The 14,474-nt window shown below is 38.3% G+C and overlaps 1 non-coding gene across 1 annotated transcript; it reads left to right on the top strand.

The window, feature by feature from the left end:
- The first annotated feature begins 13,016 nt into the window (after window positions 1-13,016).
- TRNAK-CUU (transfer RNA lysine (anticodon CUU)) lies at window positions 13,017-13,089 on the top strand. Its single transcript has one exon. It is a non-coding gene; the product is annotated as a tRNA-Lys (tRNA).
- Window positions 13,090-14,474: the final 1,385 nt, after the last annotated feature.

The raw sequence follows: 14,474 nt of genomic DNA, 5'->3' as shown, positions 1-14,474 counted from the left end.
AGTATGTATCATCTTATTATAAAATAAAGTGGAGAAAACACAAATAAGACTTTCTTTCACACAGGTTCAGTCAGCTATTTCCTTATATTCTTCAAAGCGTTCTGATATTGACTGGTAATTGTGATTGATACTTTCTTAGACTATTTCTGCCTCTGGCTGATGTGTATTTTCTTTCCAAACTCCACCAGAGCCTATGATTACACAGCATCCTATCTGTGGAAAGCGGCAGTGCAGGGATAGGGAAGAAAACTATAAGCATCCAAAGGAGCCCGGCTAGCTCAGTCGGTAGAGCATGAGACTCTTAATCTCAGGGTCGTGGGTTCGAGCCCCACGTTGGGCGAAAACAACTAAAATTGTAGTGCTTTTTGACCAAAAAAATACATCCTATCTGTGGAAAACGGCAGTGCAGGGATAGGGAAGAAAACTATAGGCATCCAAAGGAGCCTGGCTAGCTCAGTCGGTAGAGCTTGAGACTCTTAATCTCAGGGTCGTGGGTTCGAGCCCCACGTTGGGCGAAAACAACTAAAATTTTAGTGCTTTTTGACCAAAAAAATAGAAATTGAAAGTCTCTTTACAATATTTGCAATATTTTCATTGTTAACATGCAATATATGAATGCATGTCTGGATGATGTGTAATGGGGCAATACCATACCTTAATGTATTCACTGTAAAAGAAAAAGTATGTATCATCTTACTATAAAATAAAGTGGAGAAAACACAAATAAGACTTTTTTCCACACAGGTTTAATCGGCTATTTCCTGATATTCTTCAATGCGTTCTGATATTGACTGGTAATTGTGTTTGATACTTTGACTATTTCTGCCTCTGGCTGATGTGTATTTTCTTTCCAAACTCCACCAGAGCCTATGATTACACAGCATCCTATCTGTGGAAAACGGCAGTGCAGGGATAGGGAAGAAAACTATAGGCATCCAAAGGAGCCCGGCTAGCTCAGTCGGTAGAGCATGAGACTCTTAATCTCAGGGTCGTGGGTTCGAGCCCCACATTGGGCGAAAACAACTAAAATTGTAGTGCTTTTTGACCAAAAAAATAGAAATTGAAAGTCTCTTTACAATATTTGCAATATTTTCATTGTTAACATGCAATATATGAATGCATGTCTGGATGATGTGTAATGGGGCAATACCATACCTTAATGTATTCACTGTAAAAGAAAAAGTATGCATCATCTTACTATAAAATAAAGTGGAGAAAACACAAATAAGACTTTTTTCCACACAGGTTTAATCGGCTATTTCCTGATATTCTTCAATGCGTTCTGATATTGACTGGTAATTGTGTTTGATACTTTCTTAGACTATTTCTGCCTCTGGCTGATGTGTATTTTCTTTCCAAACTCCACCAGAGCCTATGATTACACAGCATCCTATCTGTGGAAAGCGGCAGTGCAGGGATAGGGAAGAAAACTATAGGCATCCAAAGGAGCCCGGCTAGCTCAGTCGGTAGAGCTTGAGTCTCTTAATCTCAGGGTCGTGGGTTCGAGCCCCACGTTGGGCGAAAACAACTAAAATTGTAGTGCTTTTTGACCAAAAAAATACATCCTATCTGTGGAAAGCGGCAGTGCAGGGATAGGGAAGAAAACTATAGGCATCCAAAGGAGCCTGGCTAGTTCAGTCGGTAGAGCTTGAGACTCTTAATCTCAGGGTCGTGGGTTCGAGCCCCACATTGGGCGAAAACAACTAAAATTGTAGTGCTTTTTGACCAAAAAAATAGAAATTGAAAGTCTCTTTACAATATTTGCAATATTTTCATTGTTAACATGCAATATATGAATGCATGTCTGGATGATGTGTAATGGGGCAATACCATACCTTAATGTATTCACTGTAAAATAAAAAGTATGTATCATCTTACTATAAAATAAAGTGGAGAAAACACAAATAAGACTTTTTTCCACACAGGTTTAATCGGCTATTTCCTGATATTCTTCAATGCGTTCTGATATTGACTGGTAATTGTGTTTGATACTTTCTTAGACTATTTCTGCCTCTGGCTGATGTGTATTTTCTTTCCAAACTCCACCAGAGCCTATGATTACACAGCATCCTATCTGTGGAAAGCGGCAGTGCAGGGATAGGGAAGAAAACTATAGGCATACAAAGGAGCCCGGCTAGCTCAGTCGGTAGAGCATGAGACTCTTAATCTCAGGGTCGTGGGTTCGAGCCCCACGTTGGGCGAAAACAACTAAAATTGTAGTGCTTTTTGACCAAAAAAATACATCCTATCTGTGGAAAACGGCAGTGCAGGGATAGGGAAGAAAACTATAGGCATCCAAAGGAGCCTGGCTAGCTCAGTCGGTAGAGCTTGAGACTCTTAATCTCAGGGTCGTGGGTTCGAGCCCCACGTTGGGCGAAAACAACTAAAATTTTAGTGCTTTTTGACTAAAAAAATAGAAATTGAAAGTCTCTTTACAATATTTGCAATATTTTCATTGTTAACATGCAATATATGAATGCATGTCTGGATGATGTGTAATGGGGCAATACCATACCTTAATGTATTCACTGTAAAATAAAAAGTATGTATCATCTTATTATAAAATAAAGTGGAGAAAACACAAATAAGACTTTCTTTCACACAGGTTCAGTCAGCTATTTCCTTATATTCTTCAAAGCGTTCTGATATTGACTGGTAATTGTGTTTGATACTTTGACTATTTCTGCCTCTGGCTGATGTGTATTTTCTTTCCAAACTCCACCAGAGCCTATGATTACACAGCATCCTATCTGTGGAAAACGGCAGTGCAGGGATAGGGAAGAAAACTATAGGCATCCAAAGGAGCCCGGCTAGCTCAGTCGGTAGAGCATGAGACTCTTAATCTCTGGGTCGTGGGTTTGAGCCCCACGTTGGGCGAAAACAACTAAAATTGTAGTGCTTTTTGACCAAAAAAATACATCCTATCTGTGGAAAGCGGCAGTGCAGGGATAGGGAAGAAAACTATAGGCATCCAAAGGAGCCTGGCTAGTTCAGTCGGTAGAGCTTGAGACTCTTAATCTCAGGGTCGTGGGTTCGAGCCCCACATTGGGCGAAAACAACTAAAATTGTAGTGCTTTTTGACCAAAAAAATAGAAATTGAAAGTCTCTTTACAATATTTGCAATATTTTCATTGTTAACATGCAATATATGAATGCATGTCTGGATGATGTGTAATGGGGCAATACCATACCTTAATGTATTCACTGTAAAATAAAAAGTATGTATCATCTTACTATAAAATAAAGTGGAGAAAACACAAATAAGACTTTTTTCCACACAGGTTTAATCGGCTATTTCCTGATATTCTTCAATGCGTTCTGATATTGACTGGTAATTGTGTTTGATACTTTCTTAGACTATTTCTGCCTCTGGCTGATGTGTATTTTCTTTCCAAACTCCACCAGAGCCTATGATTACACAGCATCCTATCTGTGGAAAGCGGCAGTGCAGGGATAGGGAAGAAAACTATAGGCATCCAAAGGAGCCTGGCTAGCTCAGTCGGTAGAGCTTGAGACTCTTAATCTCAGGGTCGTGGGTTCGAGCCCCACGTTGGGCGAAAACAACTAAAATTTTAGTGCTTTTGACTAAAAAAATAGAAATTGAAAGTCTCTTTACAATATTTGCAATATTTTCATTGTTAACATGCAATATATGAATGCATGTCTGGATGATGTGTAATGGGGCAATACCATACCTTAATGTATTCACTGTAAAATAAAAAGTATGTATCATCTTATTATAAAATAAAGTGGAGAAAACACAAATAAGACTTTCTTTCACACAGGTTCAGTCAGCTATTTCCTTATATTCTTCAAAGCGTTCTGATATTGACTGGTAATTGTGATTGATACTTTCTTAGACTATTTCTGCCTCTGGCTGATGTGTATTTTCTTTCCAAACTCCACCAGAGCCTATGATTACACAGCATCCTATCTGTGGAAAGCGGCAGTGCAGGGATAGGGAAGAAAACTATAAGCATCCAAAGGAGCCCGGCTAGCTCAGTCGGTAGAGCATGAGACTCTTAATCTCAGGGTCGTGGGTTCGAGCCCCACGTTGGGCGAAAACAACTAAAATTGTAGTGCTTTTTGACCAAAAAAATACATCCTATCTGTGGAAAACGGCAGTGCAGGGATAGGGAAGAAAACTATAGGCATCCAAAGGAGCCTGGCTAGCTCAGTCGGTAGAGCTTGAGACTCTTAATCTCAGGGTCGTGGGTTCGAGCCCCACGTTGGGCGAAAACAACTAAAATTTTAGTGCTTTTTGACCAAAAAAATAGAAATTGAAAGTCTCTTTACAATATTTGCAATATTTTCATTGTTAACATGCAATATATGAATGCATGTCTGGATGATGTGTAATGGGGCAATACCATACCTTAATGTATTCACTGTAAAAGAAAAAGTATGTATCATCTTACTATAAAATAAAGTGGAGAAAACACAAATAAGACTTTTTTCCACACAGGTTTAATCGGCTATTTCCTGATATTCTTCAATGCGTTCTGATATTGACTGGTAATTGTGTTTGATACTTTGACTATTTCTGCCTCTGGCTGATGTGTATTTTCTTTCCAAACTCCACCAGAGCCTATGATTACACAGCATCCTATCTGTGGAAAACGGCAGTGCAGGGATAGGGAAGAAAACTATAGGCATCCAAAGGAGCCCGGCTAGCTCAGTCGGTAGAGCATGAGACTCTTAATCTCAGGGTCGTGGGTTCGAGCCCCACATTGGGCGAAAACAACTAAACTTGTAGTGCTTTTTGACCAAAAAAATAGAAATTGAAAGTCTCTTTACAATATTTGCAATATTTTCATTGTTAACATGCAATATATGAATGCATGTCTGGATGATGTGTAATGGGGCAATACCATACCTTAATGTATTCACTGTAAAAGAAAAAGTATGCATCATCTTACTATAAAATAAAGTGGAGAAAACACAAATAAGACTTTTTTCCACACAGGTTTAATCGGCTATTTCCTGATATTCTTCAATGCGTTCTGATATTGACTGGTAATTGTGTTTGATACTTTCTTAGACTATTTCTGCCTCTGGCTGATGTGTATTTTCTTTCCAAACTCCACCAGAGCCTATGATTACACAGCATCCTATCTGTGGAAAGCGGCAGTGCAGGGATAGGGAAGAAAACTATAGGCATCCAAAGGAGCCCGGCTAGCTCAGTCGGTAGAGCTTGAGTCTCTTAATCTCAGGGTCGTGGGTTCGAGCCCCACGTTGGGCGAAAACAACTAAAATTGTAGTGCTTTTTGACCAAAAAAATACATCCTATCTGTGGAAAGCGGCAGTGCAGGGATAGGGAAGAAAACTATAGGCATCCAAAGGAGCCTGGCTAGTTCAGTCGGTAGAGCTTGAGACTCTTAATCTCAGGGTCGTGGGTTCGAGCCCCACATTGGGCGAAAACAACTAAAATTGTAGTGCTTTTTGACCAAAAAAATAGAAATTGAAAGTATCTTTACAATATTTGCAATATTTTCATTGTTAACATGCAATATATGAATGCATGTCTGGATGATGTGTAATGGGGCAATACCATACCTTAATGTATTCACTGTAAAATAAAAAGTATGTATCATCTTACTATAAAATAAAGTGGAGAAAACACAAATAAGACTTTTTTCCACACAGGTTTAATCGGCTATTTCCTGATATTCTTCAATGCGTTCTGATATTGACTGGTAATTGTGTTTGATACTTTCTTAGACTATTTCTGCCTCTGGCTGATGTGTATTTTCTTTCCAAACTCCACCAGAGCCTATGATTACACAGCATCCTATCTGTGGAAAGCGGCAGTGCAGGGATAGGGAAGAAAACTATAGGCATCCAAAGGAGCCTGGCTAGTTCAGTTGGTAGAGCATGAGACTCTTAATCTCAGGGTCGTGGGTTCGAGCCCCACGTTGGGCGAAAACAACTAAAATTGTAGTGCTTTTTGACCAAAAAAATAGAAATTGAAAGTCTCTTTACAATATTTGCAATATTTTCATTGTTAACATGCAATATATGAATGCATGTCTGGATGATGTGTAATGGGGCAATACCATACCTTAATGTATTCACTGTAAAATAAAAAGTATGTATCATCTTATTATAAAATAAAGTGGAGAAAACACAAATAAGACTTTCTTTCACACAGGTTCAGTCAGCTATTTCCTTATATTCTTCAAAGCGTTCTGATATTGACTGGTAATTGTGTTTGATACTTTCTTAGACTATTTCTGCCTCTGGCTGATGTGTATTTTCTTTCCAAACTCCACCAGAGCCTATGATTACACAGCATCCTAAAATTTTAGTGCTTTTTGACCAAAAAAATAGAAATTGAAAGTCTCTTTACAATATTTGCAATATTTTCATTGTTAACATGCAATGTATGAATGCATGTCTGGATGATGTGTAATGGGGCAATACCATACCTTAATGTATTCACTGTAAAAGAAAAAGTATGCATCATCTTACTATAAAATAAAGTGGAGAAAACACAAATAAGACTTTTTTCCACACAGGTTTAATCGGCTATTTCCTGATATTCTTCAATGCGTTCTGATATTGACTGGTAATTGTGTTTGATACTTTCTTAGACTATTTCTGCCTCTGGCTGATGTGTATTTTCTTTCCAAACTCCACCAGAGCCTATGATTACACAGCATCCTATCTGTGGAAAGCGGCAGTGCAGGGATAGGGAAGAAAACTATAGGCATACAAAGGAGCCCGGCTAGCTCAGTCGGTAGAGCATGAGACTCTTAATCTCAGGGTCGTGGGTTCGAGCCCCACGTTGGGCGAAAACAACTAAAATTGTAGTGCTTTTTGACCAAAAAAATACATCCTATCTGTGGAAAACGGCAGTGCAGGGATAGGGAAGAAAACTATAGGCATCCAAAGGAGCCTGGCTAGCTCAGTCGGTAGAGCTTGAGACTCTTAATCTCAGGGTCGTGGGTTCGAGCCCCACGTTGGGCGAAAACAACTAAAATTTTAGTGCTTTTTGACTAAAAAAATAGAAATTGAAAGTCTCTTTACAATATTTGCAATATTTTCATTGTTAACATGCAATATATGAATGCATGTCTGGATGATGTGTAATGGGGCAATACCATACCTTAATGTATTCACTGTAAAATAAAAAGTATGTATCATCTTATTATAAAATAAAGTGGAGAAAACACAAATAAGACTTTCTTTCACACAGGTTCAGTCAGCTATTTCCTTATATTCTTCAAAGCGTTCTGATATTGACTGGTAATTGTGATTGATACTTTCTTAGACTATTTCTGCCTCTGGCTGATGTGTATTTTCTTTCCAAACTCCACCATAGCCTATGATTACACAGCATCCTATCTGTGGAAAGCGGCAGTGCAGGGATAGGGAAGAAAACTATAAGCATCCAAAGGAGCCCGGCTAGCTCAGTCGGTAGAGCATGAGACTCTTAATCTCAGGGTCGTGGGTTCGAGCCCCACGTTGGGCGAAAACAACTAAAATTGTAGTGCTTTTTGACCAAAAAAATACATCCTGTCTGTAGAAAACGGCAGTGCAGGGATAGGGAAGAAAACTATAGGCATCCAAAGGAGCCTGGCTAGCTCAGTCGGTAGAGCTTGAGACTCTTAATCTCAGGGTCGTGGGTTCGAGCCCCACGTTGGGCGAAAACAACTAAAATTTTAGTGCTTTTTGACCAAAAAAATAGAAATTGAAAGTCTCTTTACAATATTTGCAATATTTTCATTGTTAACATGCAATATATGAATGCATGTCTGGATGATGTGTAATGGGGCAATACCATACCTTAATGTATTCACTGTAAAAGAAAAAGTATGTATCATTTTACTATAAAATAAAGTGGAGAAAACACAAATAAGACTTTTTTCCACACAGGTTTAATCGGCTATTTCCTGATATTCTTCAATGCGTTCTGATATTGACTGGTAATTGTGTTTGATACTTTGACTATTTCTGCCTCTGGCTGATGTGTATTTTCTTTCCAAACTCCACCAGAGCCTATGATTACACAGCATCCTATCTGTGGAAAACGGCAGTGCAGGGATAGGGAAGAAAACTATAGGCATCCAAAGGAGCCCGGCTAGCTCAGTCGGTAGAGCATGAGACTCTTAATCTCTGGGTCGTGGGTTTGGGCCCCACGTTGGGCGAAAACAACTAAAATTGTAGTGCTTTTTGACCAAAAAAATACATCCTATCTGTGGAAAGCGGCAGTGCAGGGATAGGGAAGAAAACTATAGGCATCCAAAGGAGCCTGGCTAGTTCAGTCGGTAGAGCTTGAGACTCTTAATCTCTGGGTCGTGGGTTTGAGCCCCACATTGGGCGAAAACAACTAAAATTGTAGTGCTTTTTGACCAAAAAAATAGAAATTGAAAGTCTCTTTACAATATTTGCAATATTTTCATTGTTAACATGCAATATATGAATGCATGTCTGGATGATGTGTAATGGGGCAATACCATACCTTAATGTATTCACTGTAAAATAAAAAGTATGTATCATCTTACTATAAAATAAAGTGGAGAAAACACAAATAAGACTTTTTTCCACACAGGTTTAATCGGCTATTTCCTGATATTCTTCAATGCGTTCTGATATTGACTGGTAATTGTGTTTGATACTTTCTTAGACTATTTCTGCCTCTGGCTGATGTGTATTTTCTTTCCAAACTCCACCAGAGCCTATGATTACACAGCATCCTATCTGTGGAAAGCGGCAGTGCAGGGATAGGGAAGAAAACTATAGGCATCCAAAGGAGCCTGGCTAGCTCAGTCGGTAGAGCTTGAGACTCTTAATCTCAGGGTCGTGGGTTCGAGCCCCACGTTGGGCGAAAACAACTAAAATTTTAGTGCTTTTGACTAAAAAAATAGAAATTGAAAGTCTCTTTACAATATTTGCAATATTTTCATTGTTAACATGCAATATATGAATGCATGTCTGGATGATGTGTAATGGGGCAATACCATACCTTAATGTATTCACTGTAAAATAAAAAGTATGTATCATCTTATTATAAAATAAAGTGGAGAAAACACAAATAAGACTTTCTTTCACACAGGTTCAGTCAGCTATTTCCTTATATTCTTCAAAGCGTTCTGATATTGACTGGTAATTGTGTTTGATACTTTCTTAGACTATTTCTGCCTCTGGCTGATGTGTATTTTCTTTCCAAACTCCACCAGAGCCTATGATTACACAGCATCCTATCTGTGGAAAGCTGCAGTGCAGGGATAGGGAAGAAAACTATAAGCATCCAAAGGAGCCCGGCTAGCTCAGTCGGTAGAGCATGAGACTCTTAATCTCAGGGTCGTGGGTTCGAGCCCCACGTTGGGCGAAAACAACTAAAATTGTAGTGCTTTTTGACCAAAAAAATACATCCTATCTGTGGAAACGGCAGTGCAGGGATAGGGAAGAAAACTATAGGCATCCAAAGGAGCCTGGCTAGCTCAGTCGGTAGAGCTTGAGACTCTTAATCTCAGGGTCGTGGGTTCGAGCCCCACGTTGGGCGAAAACAACTAAAATTTTAGTGCTTTTTGACCAAAAAAATAGAAATTGAAAGTCTCTTTACAATATTTGCAATATTTTCATTGTTAACATGCAATATATGAATGCATGTCTGGATGATGTGTAATGGGGCAATACCATACCTTAATGTATTCACTGTAAAAGAAAAAGTATGTATCATCTTACTATAAAATAAAGTGGAGAAAACACAAATAAGACTTTTTTCCACACAGGTTTAATCGGCTATTTCCTGATATTCTTCAATGCGTTCTGATATTGACTGGTAATTGTGTTTGATACTTTGACTATTTCTGCCTCTGGCTGATGTGTATTTTCTTTCCAAACTCCACCAGAGCCTATGATTACACAGCATCCTATCTGTGGAAAACGGCAGTGCAGGAATAGGGAAGAAAACTATAGGCATCCAAAGGAGCCCGGCTAGCTCAGTCGGTAGAGCATGAGACTCTTAATCTCTGGGTCGTGGGTTTGAGCCCCACGTTGGGCGAAAACAACTAAAATTGTAGTGCTTTTTGACCAAAAAAATACATCCTATCTGTGGAAAGCGGCAGTGCAGGGATAGGGAAGAAAACTATAGGCATCCAAAGGAGCCTGGCTAGTTCAGTCGGTAGAGCTTGAGACTCTTAATCTCAGGGTCGTGGGTTCGAGCCCCACATTGGGCGAAAACAACTAAAATTGTAGTGCTTTTTGACCAAAAAAATAGAAATTGAAAGTCTCTTTACAATATTTGCAATATTTTCATTGTTAACATGCAATATATGAATGCATGTCTGGATGATGTGTAATGGGGCAATACCATACCTTAATGTATTCACTGTAAAATAAAAAGTATGTATCATCTTACTATAAAATAAAGTGGAGAAAACACAAATAAGACTTTTTTCCACACAGGTTTAATCGGCTATTTCCTGATATTCTTCAATGCGTTCTGATATTGACTGGTAATTGTGTTTGATACTTTCTTAGACTATTTCTGCCTCTGGCTGATGTGTATTTTCTTTCCAAACTCCACCAGAGCCTATGATTACACAGCATCCTATCTGTGGAAAGCGGCAGTGCAGGGATAGGGAAGAAAACTATAGGCATCCAAAGGAGCCTGGCTAGTTCAGTTGGTAGAGCATGAGACTCTTAATCTCAGGGTCGTGGGTTCGAGCCCCACGTTGGGCGAAAACAACTAAAATTGTAGTGCTTTTTGACCAAAAAAATAGAAATTGAAAGTCTCTTTACAATATTTGCAATATTTTCATTGTTAACATGCAATATATGAATGCATGTCTGGATGATGTGTAATGGGGCAATACCATACCTTAATGTATTCACTGTAAAATAAAAAGTATGTATCATCTTATTATAAAATAAAGTGGAGAAAACACAAATAAGACTTTCTTTCACACAGGTTCAGTCAGCTATTTCCTTATATTCTTCAAAGCGTTCTGATATTGACTGGTAATTGTGTTTGATACTTTCTTAGACTATTTTTGCCTCTGGCTGATGTGTATTTTCTTTCCAAACTCCACCAGAGCCTATGATTACACAGCATCCTAAAATTTTAGTGCTTTTTGACCAAAAAAATAGAAATTGAAAGTCTCTTTACAATATTTGCAATATTTTCATTGTTAACATGCAATGTATGAATGCATGTCTGGATGATGTGTAATGGGGCAATACCATACCTTAATGTATTCACTGTAAAAGAAAAAGTATGCATCATCTTACTATAAAATAAAGTGGAGAAAACACAAATAAGACTTTTTTCCACACAGGTTTAATCGGCTATTTCCTGATATTCTTCAATGCGTTCTGATATTGACTGGTAATTGTGTTTGATACTTTCTTAGACTATTTCTGCCTCTGGCTGATGTGTATTTTCTTTCCAAACTCCACCAGAGCCTATGATTACACAGCATCCTATCTGTGGAAACCGGCAGTGCAGGGATAGGGAAGAAAACTATAGGCATCCAAAGGAGCCCGGCTAGCTCAGTCGGTAGAGCTTGAGTCTCTTAATCTCAGGGTCGTGGGTTCGAGCCCCACGTTGGGCGAAAACAACTAAAATTGTAGTGCTTTTTGACCAAAAAAATACATCCTATCTGTGGAAAACGGCAGTGCAGGGATAGGGAAGAAAACTATAGGCATCCAAAGGAGCCCGGCTAGCTCAGTCGGTAGAACATGAGACTCTTAATCTCAGGGTCGTGGGTTCGAGCCCCACGTTGGGCGAAAACAACTAAAATTTTAGTGCTTTTTGACTAAAAAAATAGAAATTGAAAGTCTCTTTACAATATTTGCAATATTTTCATTGTTAACATGCAATATATGAATGCATGTCTGGATGATGTGTAATGGGGCAATACCATACCTTAATGTATTCACTGTAAAATAAAAAGTATGTATCATCTTATTATAAAATAAAGTGGAGAAAACACAAATAAGACTTTTTTTCACACAGGTTCAGTCAGCTATTTCCTTATATTCTTCAAAGCGTTCTCATATTGACTGGTAATTATGTTTGATACTTTCTTTGATACATGTCTTTTTTCCACACAGGTTCAGTCAGCTATTTCCTTATATTCTTCAAAGCGTTCTGATATTGACTGGTAATTGTGTTTGATACTTTCTTATACTATTTTTGCCTCTGGCTGATGTGTATTTTCTTTCCAAACTCCACCAGAGCCTATGATTACACAGCATCCTAAAATTTTAGTGCTTTTTGACCAAAAAAATAGAAATTGAAAGTCTCTTTACAATATTTGCAATATTTTCATTGTTAACATGCAATGTATGAATGCATGTCTGGATGATGTGTAATGGGGCAATACCATACCTTAATGTATTCACTGTAAAAGAAAAAGTATGCATCATTTTACTATAAAATAAAGTGGAGAAAACACAAATAAGACTTTTTTCCACACAGGTTTAATCGGCTATTTCCTGATATTCTTCAATGCGTTCTGATATTGACTGGTAATTGTGTTTGATACTTTCTTAGACTATTTCTGCCTCTGGCTGATGTGTATTTTCTTTCCAAACTCCACCAGAGCCTATGATTACACAGCATCCTATCTGTGGAAAGCGGCAGTGCAGGGATAGGGAAGAAAACTATAGGCATACAAAGGAGCCCGGCTAGCTCAGTCGGTAGAGCATGAGACTCTTAATCTCAGGGTCGTGGGTTCGAGCCCCACGTTGGGTGAAAACAACTAAAATTGTAGTGCTTTTTGACCAAAAAAATACATCCTATCTGTGGATAATTTTAAAAATAAAGTGGAGAAAACACAAATAAGACTTTCTTTCACACAGGTTCAGTCAGCTATTTCCTTATATTCTTCAAAGCGTTCTGATATTGACTGGTAATTGTGTTTGATACTTTCTTAGACTATTTCTGCCTCTGGCTGATGTGTATTTTCTTTCCAAACTCCACCAGAGCCTATGATTACACAGCATCCTATCTGTGGAAAACGGCAGTGCAGGGATAGGGAAGAAAACTAGAGGCATCCAAAGGAGCCCAGCTAGCTCAGTCGGTAGAGCATGAGACTCTTAATCTCAGGGTCGTGGGTTCGAGCCCCACGTTGGGCGAAAACAACTAAAATTATAGTGCTTTTTGACCAAAAAAATACATCCTATCTGTGGAAAGCGGCAGTGCAGGGATAGGGAAGAAAACTATAGGCATCCAAAGGAGCCTGGCTAGTTCAGTCGGTAGAGCTTGAGACTCTTAATCTCAGGGTCGTGGGTTCGAGCCCCACATTGGGCGAAAACAACTAAAATTGTGCTTTTTGACCAAAAAAATAGAAATTGAAAGTCTCTTTACAATATTTGCAATATTTTCATTGTTAACACGCAATATATGAATGCATGTCTGGATGATGTGTAATGGGGCAATACCATACCTTAATGTATTCACTGTAAAATAAAAAGTATGTATCATCTTATTATAAAATAAAGTGGATAAAACACAAATAAGACTTTCTTTCACACAGGTTCAGTCAGCTATTTCCTTATATTCTTCAAAGCGTTCTGATATTGACTGGTAATTGTGTTTGATACTTTCTTAGACTATTTTTGCCTCTGGCTGATGTGTATTTTCTTTCCAAACTCCACCAGAGCCTATGATTACACAGCATCCTAAAATTTTAGTGCTTTTTGACCAAAAAAATAGAAATTGAAAGTCTCTTTACAATATTTGCAATATTTTCATTGTTAACATGCAATGTATGAATGCATGTCTGGATGATGTGTAATGGGGCAATACCATACCTTAATGTATTCACTGTAAAAGAAAAAGTATGCATCATCTTACTATAAAATAAAGTGGAGAAAACACAAATAAGACTTTTTTCCACACAGGTTTAATCGGCTATTTCCTGATATTCTTCAATGCGTTCTGATATTGACTGGTAATTGTGTTTGATACTTTCTTAGACTATTTCTGCCTCTGGCTGATGTGTATTTTCTTTCCAAACTCCACCAGAGCCTATGATTACACAGCATCCTATCTGTGGAAAACGGCAGTGCAGGGATAGGGAAGAAAACTATAGGCATCCAAAGGAGCCCGGCTAGCTCAGTTGGTAGAGCATGAGACTCTTAATCTCAGGGTCGTGGGTTCGAGCCCCATGTTGGGCGAAAACAACTAAAATTGTAGTGCTTTTTGACCAAAAAAATAGAAATTGAAAGTCTCTTTACAATATTTGCAATATTTTCATTGTTAACATGCAATATATGAATGCATGTCTGGATGATGTGTAATGGGGCAATACCATACCTTAATGTATTCACTGTAAAAGAAAAAGTATGCATCATCTTACTATAAAATAAAGTGGAGAAAACACAAATAAGACTTTTTTCCACACAGGTTTAATCGGCTATTTCCTGATATTCTTCAATGCGTTCTGATATTGACTGGTAATTGTGTTTGATACTTTCTTAGACTATTTCTGCCTCTGGCTGATGTGTATTTTCTTTCC

The sequence above is a fragment of the Ambystoma mexicanum genome, chromosome 4q (assembly GCF_040938575.1).
Source record: "Ambystoma mexicanum isolate Mex_15411 chromosome 4q, UKY_AmexF1_1, whole genome shotgun sequence".
In the NCBI taxonomy this organism is placed as follows: domain Eukaryota; kingdom Metazoa; phylum Chordata; class Amphibia; order Caudata; family Ambystomatidae; genus Ambystoma; species Ambystoma mexicanum.
Note: the sequence above shows the minus strand (reverse complement) of the source record. Positions and strands in the feature narration are given on the sequence as shown.